Source organism: Dromiciops gliroides, chromosome 4 (genome assembly GCF_019393635.1).
Source record: "Dromiciops gliroides isolate mDroGli1 chromosome 4, mDroGli1.pri, whole genome shotgun sequence".
Taxonomy (NCBI): Eukaryota; Metazoa; Chordata; class Mammalia; order Microbiotheria; family Microbiotheriidae; genus Dromiciops; species Dromiciops gliroides.
This window is the reverse complement of record NC_057864.1, coordinates 285,511,150-285,518,105: the sequence shown is the minus strand read 5'-3', so window position 1 is coordinate 285,518,105 and position 6,956 is coordinate 285,511,150. Positions and strand designations below refer to the sequence as shown.

At 36.3% G+C, this 6,956-nt stretch overlaps 1 pseudogene; it reads right to left on the bottom strand.

Moving 5' to 3' along the window:
* Nucleotides 1-385: 385 nt before the first annotated feature.
* Nucleotides 386-1,222, bottom strand: LOC122756317 (annotated as a pseudogene).
* Between the last annotated feature and the right edge of the window lie 5,734 nt (nucleotides 1,223-6,956).

Here is a 6,956-nt window from a genome sequence, read left to right as displayed (position 1 = left end):
GAATCTTTGGTAACTCTCTAAGGCTAAGCTTTTTTGTGGATTATGATCTGAGTAGGTAGAAAGAGTTCACATGCTGGTTAAATCATAAGCCCTTGATGTGATTCACCATTTTTTAAAATTACCATTACATTATCTATTTTTAGGGTAATCTTTTCCTTTATAGCATAAACAATATTTAAGTACACTTTTAGAACAACACACACAAGACTTGAACTAAAGGGTTTTTTTTCCATTTTATTTTTCTATTACGATTATGAATTTCTCATTGATAAAACAGCTGAAATGAAAATATGTTTTTTCTTTATAGTAGCATAACATCTCACCCACCCCCACATTTTTTTAACAGGCATAGTTGTTTATTCATTTTTTATAAAAAGAAAACATCTTATGTGGTTGCCACAGCAGCTGCCTGGATCCTCTGGACAGACACTGGAGTGTGAATCTTCACAAGATGGTTGGTGAATTCCTGATAGAGAGACTTAGTAAACACGGTCTCCTTCCGCAGGTCTGGGGTTAGGTAGCTATATGTTTTAGAGATGGCATTGAAGGTAGCTCTACCAAAGCTACCCAGAGTGTCATTACAGCCCTTTGCAGAAATGTAGCAGTCATCAATTCCATCCATCATCAGGAGCTTCTTAAGTACAGGAGCTGAGATACTGCCAGTACCTTGAGGGGCCAGGATCAGGCACACCAAAACCGATACACAGCGCCAACTGACCTTGCAGGGCACTGTGTGAGGCTTGCCAATCTTATTCCTCCAGTAGCCACATCTCACAGGAACAATGGAAAGTTTGGCCAGAATTATAGGACAACAAATAGCTATGGCTACTTCCTTGGAGCACTTGACACCCAAGCCAACATGGCCATTGTAGTTGCCAATGGCCACAAAAGCCTTGAACCTGGTATGTTGTCCAGCTCTAGTTTGTTTCTGAACAGGAATGATCTTCAGAACCTCATCCTTTAATGAAGACCCCAGGAAGAAATCTACGATCTCAGATTCCTTAATAGGAAAGTAGAAAAGATAGATCGCCTCCAAAGACTTGAACTTCATGTCCTTCACTAGTCAGTCCAGCTTGGTGACAGGAACCCACTCCTTATCCTCGGCCTTTTCTCCTCAGCCCTGGCCCCCACCTCGACAGCCACCGTGGAAGCCCCCTTGGCCTCCAACTCTGGGGCCCCAGGGGCACCCAGTTCCTTCTGCAGCACCACTGTTGTCCGCCATTTGGTGTTCAATAGAAGCAGAAGCCCACCCCCATATTTTAAGGAGCTACTGAATATCTGTATAAATAGCAATTTCGGAGTAAATCAGAGACTTTTGGAAATAGAATAATAAGGTACTATTGTTTAATGTCATCATCAAGCTCACTTACTTGGAGCACTGTGCTAATGAGACTGAGGTTGTGATTCTGATTACTGAATGGGATCATGTCGTTTTATTTTCTTCCTCAGATTGAACCTAGACATCCCACAGTCCATTTTTGCTACAACAATGACAAGAACAACAACAATTCATCAGACATCAAAAATCATCAGACTGGGGAGAGAGTTGATAGAACAGAATAAATACATTAGCATATTACTGGAAAAAAAATGAATTTGTTGTAGTGAGAAGTAGTAGGAGGGTCCTGCCAGAAATAGGATAAGGGATGTTTAAAACAAAACAAAACAAAACAAAAACTTTGTCCCAACTACATGCTCCATATTACTGAGGAGCTGTGATACTTTATCAAGAGGCTTTAAATTTTCAACTAAGAACATCCCTACTAAATGTGTGAGTCATTGTCTACTTGTGTCTATGTCCCCTTTCCTACTCACAAAAGTAATGGACCTTGAGACTAACTAAGTTGAATTTTAAATTTTCTAGATTACTTGCCTTTATAGCAGTCTGTGCAGTGCTAGGGAACTATATGGAACTGCAATAGTTTGGAATGGGGCATTTACAAACAGAAGATATTTCTTCTATATTATATATTGTTTATATGGAAATGAATGAAAGTAAAGAATTACATATACCTAATAATTTAAAAAAATAATTTCTATGAGGTGACTCCATTATGACAAGACTACATGACAAATGAGCAAAGGTGAATGAAATATAGCAGATTCAGGGAGGAAAGTGTGCTTTTCTATTTTTCAGGATAAATTTTGATCATTACAAAGTATATTAAGATGTCCATCTTATAATATTGTTTGAAATCATATTATTCCTATTATTTTATATGTTATCATTGTTAAGCTTATTTCACTCTGCATTGATCTGTACAAATCTTATTCTTCTCTGAATTCTTCATACTTGCCTATTTTTTATAGTACAATAATATTCTACTCTTTATTTATTGTATAATTTGTCATGCTATTCCCCAATTATTGGACATTAACTTTGTTATTTTAGAAAAGTGCTCAGTCTAAGAAGTTAATTGAGTTACAAGAGGAATTAGACAGTAATACTATACTAGTGGGGAATCTGAATCTCCCCCTCTCAGAATTAGATAAATCTAGCCAAAAAAATAAATAAGAAAGAAGTGAAAGACATGAATACATTACTAGAAAAGTTAGACATGATAGATGTCTGGAGAAAATTGAATGGGGATAGAAGGAATATACCTTTTTCTCAGCAGTACATGGCACATTTTCAAAAATTGACCATGTATTAGGGCACAAAAACACCAGAGTCAAATGTAGAAAGGCAGAAATAGTAAATGCATCCTTCTCAGATCATGATGCAATAAAAATTACATGTAAGAAAGAGCCAGGGAAAAGTAGAATGAAAATCAATTGGAAACTAAATAATTTCATTCTATAGAATGAATGGGTCAAACAACAAATCATAGAAGCAATCAATAACTATATCCAAGAGAATGACAATAATGAGACAACATATAAAAATCTATAGGATACAGCCAAAGCAGTGCTTAGGGGAAAATTTATAGCTCTAAATGCTTACATGAATAAAAAAGAGAAAGAGGAGATTAATGAATTGGGCATGCAACTTAAAAAGCTAGAAAAAGAACAAATTAGAAATCCCCAATTAGATACTAAATTAGAGATCCTGAAAATTAAAGGAGAAATTAATAAGATTGAAAGCAAAAAAAAAACAACTATTGAATTAATCAATAAAACTAAGAGCTAGTTTTATGTAAAAAACAATAAAATACATAAAATATTGGTTAATATGATTTAAAAAAAAGAAAGAAGAAAACCAAATTACCAGTATCAAAAATGAAAAGGGTGATGTTACCACCAATGAAGTGGAAATTAAATCAATAATTAGGAATTATTTTGCCCAACTGTATGCCAATAAATTTGACAATCTAAATGAAATGGATGAATATCTACAAAAATACTAACTTCCCAGGTTAACTGAAGAGGAAATAAATCTGTAAATAAACCCATATTAGAAAAACAAATTGAACAAGCCATTAATGAATTCCCTAAAAAAAATCCCCGGGCCAGATGGGTTTACAGGTGAATTTTACCAAACATTTAAAGAACAATTAATTCCAGTATTATACAAATTATTTGGAAAAATAGGTGAAGAAGGAGTTCTACCAAATTCGTTTTATGATACAAATATTGTGGTGATACCAAAACCAAGCAAAGCAAAAACAGAGAAAGAAAATTATAGACCAGTTTCCCTAATGAATATTGATGCTAAAATCTTAAATAAGATATTAGCAAGGAGATTACAGCAAGTGATCAACAGGATAATATCCTATGACCAGGTGGGATTTATAACAGGAAAGCAGGGCTGGTTCAACATTCGGAAAACTATTACCATAATCAACCACATCAATAAAAAAACTAACCAAAATCATATGATTATCTCAATAGATGCAGAGAAAACTTTTGACAAAATACAGCACCCATTCCTAATAAAATCACTAGAAATCTGTCCCCCCCCAGTTTTGGGGGGAAACTGGCTAAAATCACTGATAAATGAGTTTAGGTTTTTTAAGGGTTTATTAAAAGATATTAGATACTAAAGAAAGAGAAAGATCAAGAACAGATTTCTTATAGCATGGAAATCCTAGCCTTCCTAAACCTCCCACTTCTGAAGTCCTCTGCCACCAAGCCAATGTCTCTCACCAGAAGAGGAAGAACTCCCTTGCTATCATCAACTTCCTTCTTCCTGTTCACCTCACAGAAGTGGGAGGTTCCTGAAACAGGGATGTCCATTATCACCTCTATTATTTAATATTGTACTAGAAATGTTAGCTTTAGGCTACAGTTACAGTTCCAGGGGAGAGAGAAACACTAGGAATAGCTCTTGAAGATGCAGGAGAACAAAGGCCTTGCTGAGTAAAGAGGGTACAAAAGGAAATCAATATCTATGTCTCTCTCCTGTGGAAATTTATTTTGATTTGGGGACCCTACCTTTGGGCTGAGATTAGAAAACCTTAGGCACTCAGGGTCTCTTCTGTGTGGGAGGTGCTGGTGCCCCTTCCCCTCTGCTTCAGCTGAGCCAAAAAGCCCCATGGGCTGTACAAGACACCAGGTCAGACAGCTGGGGTAGGGATCCCCAGATACCTTCACCCTGAGAGGATCTATCTGAGAGATCCTGGGCTTATCCAGGCCGGGCTCTGGCATAGCCTGTGCTGAGGTCCCTGGGCACACAGCAGGGGGCATGGGCCCCTGGAGCTCTGGGTGTGGTACACACGAGACACTTGAGTGTCCCAGTCCACCAGCAGTAGCCCTGTCTGGTGGATTAGCTTGGTGTGTGTGTGGGGGTGCAAAAAGCCCCAAGATTTGAGTGGAGAGAAGGGATATATATATATATAGACCTGGGAGTTAGCAGAGGAGGCTGACAAGATTAGAAAAACTCTCAAGATTAGAGGGGTGGCAAAGACAGCAGAAGACAGACTGATGGAGCAGACAGACAGAACAGGAGGCAGCGGAGAGCACAGAAGTGGTCAGCACAGAGTACGGGTTGGAGAAAGAGAGGATTAAGGGAACAGATAGTGAAAGGACCTGAGCAATGAAAGTGCGACATACCCTAAGGGAAGAGGTGGCAACAGCCCTTATTGTATTAAAAAAGTTCCAGGCACAGCAGGTGGAAAGAGATGCACCGGAAAGCAGTCAGGTTGTATGTTTTATTTCCCTGTATTCTTAATTTTTAAAAGTATCTCATAAATAAACTCTGCTTTGATTATTTAGTTAAGAGGCTTCTTAATCTTTTGCTTATCAATTTTGGGAGTGGAGCAGCGTGGTGGAACTTTTTAACTGGCCCATATTAAATTAATAGCAGTCAGATAGCCAGTTAGTTAACAGTCCCCTATTAAGTACCCCAGTCAGATTAGGCCCCCCAAATTAGGCTAGTCATTTAAAATATTCTTACATTCCAAATTAAACAGCCTTAGAAGAACCTTACAGAAACTGAGAACAAGCTCTCAAAATACTAATGGGGAAGTGCTTCCCCACATTTAGGTAAACAGAATCCAACTTCAACATAAATTTCAAAATCAAGAAATAGTTTAGAAAAAATTAGCAAATAAAAAAATGACCATTAAAAAATTTCTTTGGTACCAGAACTCAGAAGAATATACTTAAAAGATGACAGCAATGTGGAAACAGCTACAAGAAAATTCTTAAAGGAAAAAAAACTGTAAAGTAGACTGAAAACCAAGAAGAATTCCTAGAATAACTAAAAAAGAGAGAGATAACAATGGTAGAAGAAAAAATGGGAAAATAAATGAGACTAATGCAAGAATTATGAAAAGGGAATTAATAGTTTATTTTTTAAAAAGGCACAAAATACTGAAAAAAATAACAGCTTAGAAGCAAAATTAGCCAAATGACAAAAGTCACAAAAATTCACTGAAGAACTCCTTAAAAAGCAAAATTGTCCACATAGAAAAAGAGGTTCAAAAGTTCACTAAATAAAATGATTTCTTAAAAATTTAGATTGTATAAATAAAATAAAAAACAAAGTCAAAAGTGTGTCAAGATAATTGAATGTGATAGATAAGGGGATTTAGCCTGGAGATTAATCTAAACTCACTGAATTAAGGAAGAGTGACTGACTGCTGACTAGATTGTAAGCACATCTGGCTGGTACTTAAGAGGGTATTGTTCTCAAAAGCTAAAAATTTTGAAATTTACATCGAGACTACCTTCGGGTCCAGTGAACCAATGAATTTGAATGACACTAGCCAATCATCGTGAAGAACCTCCCACTTCTGTGAGGTGAACAGGAAGAAGGAAGTTGATGATAGCAGGGGAGTTCTTCCTCTTCTGGTGAGAGACATTGGCTTGGTGGCAGAGGACTTCAGAAGTGGGAGGTTTAGGAAGGCTAGGATTTCCATGCTATAAGAAATCTGTTCTTGATCTTTCTCTTTCTTTAGTATCTAATATCTTTTAATAAACCCTTAAAAAACCTAAACTCATTTATCAGTGATTTTAGCCAGTTTCCCCCCAAAACTGGGGGGGGACAGATTAGAACCCACATTTAGAATTTTAGATTACACAAAAGAAAGAAAAAATAAAATGTGAAATACCTCATTGGAAAAATAAATGACTATGAACATATACTTAGGAGAAATACTTTAAAAATTATTGAACTACCTGAAACCCATTAAAAAAAAAAGAGCTGAGAAATGAGGTTTCAAGAATTTATACAGTAAAACTCCCTTCATATTTTAGAGCCAGAGTTTAAAAAAAAAAGAAAGAAAGAAAGAAAGAAAGTAATAAACCATCACCTACTGAAAAAGATGCCCAAATGAAAACTTACAGGAATATTAGAACCAAATTCCAGAGTTACCTAGTCAAAGAGAAAATATTACAAGCAACCAGAAAGAAATCATTCAAGTTTTCATAGAGGTACAGTCAGGATCACACAAGATTTATCAGCTTCCATGTTAAAGAAGGGAAGGACTTGGAATAGGATATTATAGAAGGCAAAGGTGATAAGATTAACACCAAAAGTAAAATAAAACTGAGTAAAATCCTTCAAGGAAAAA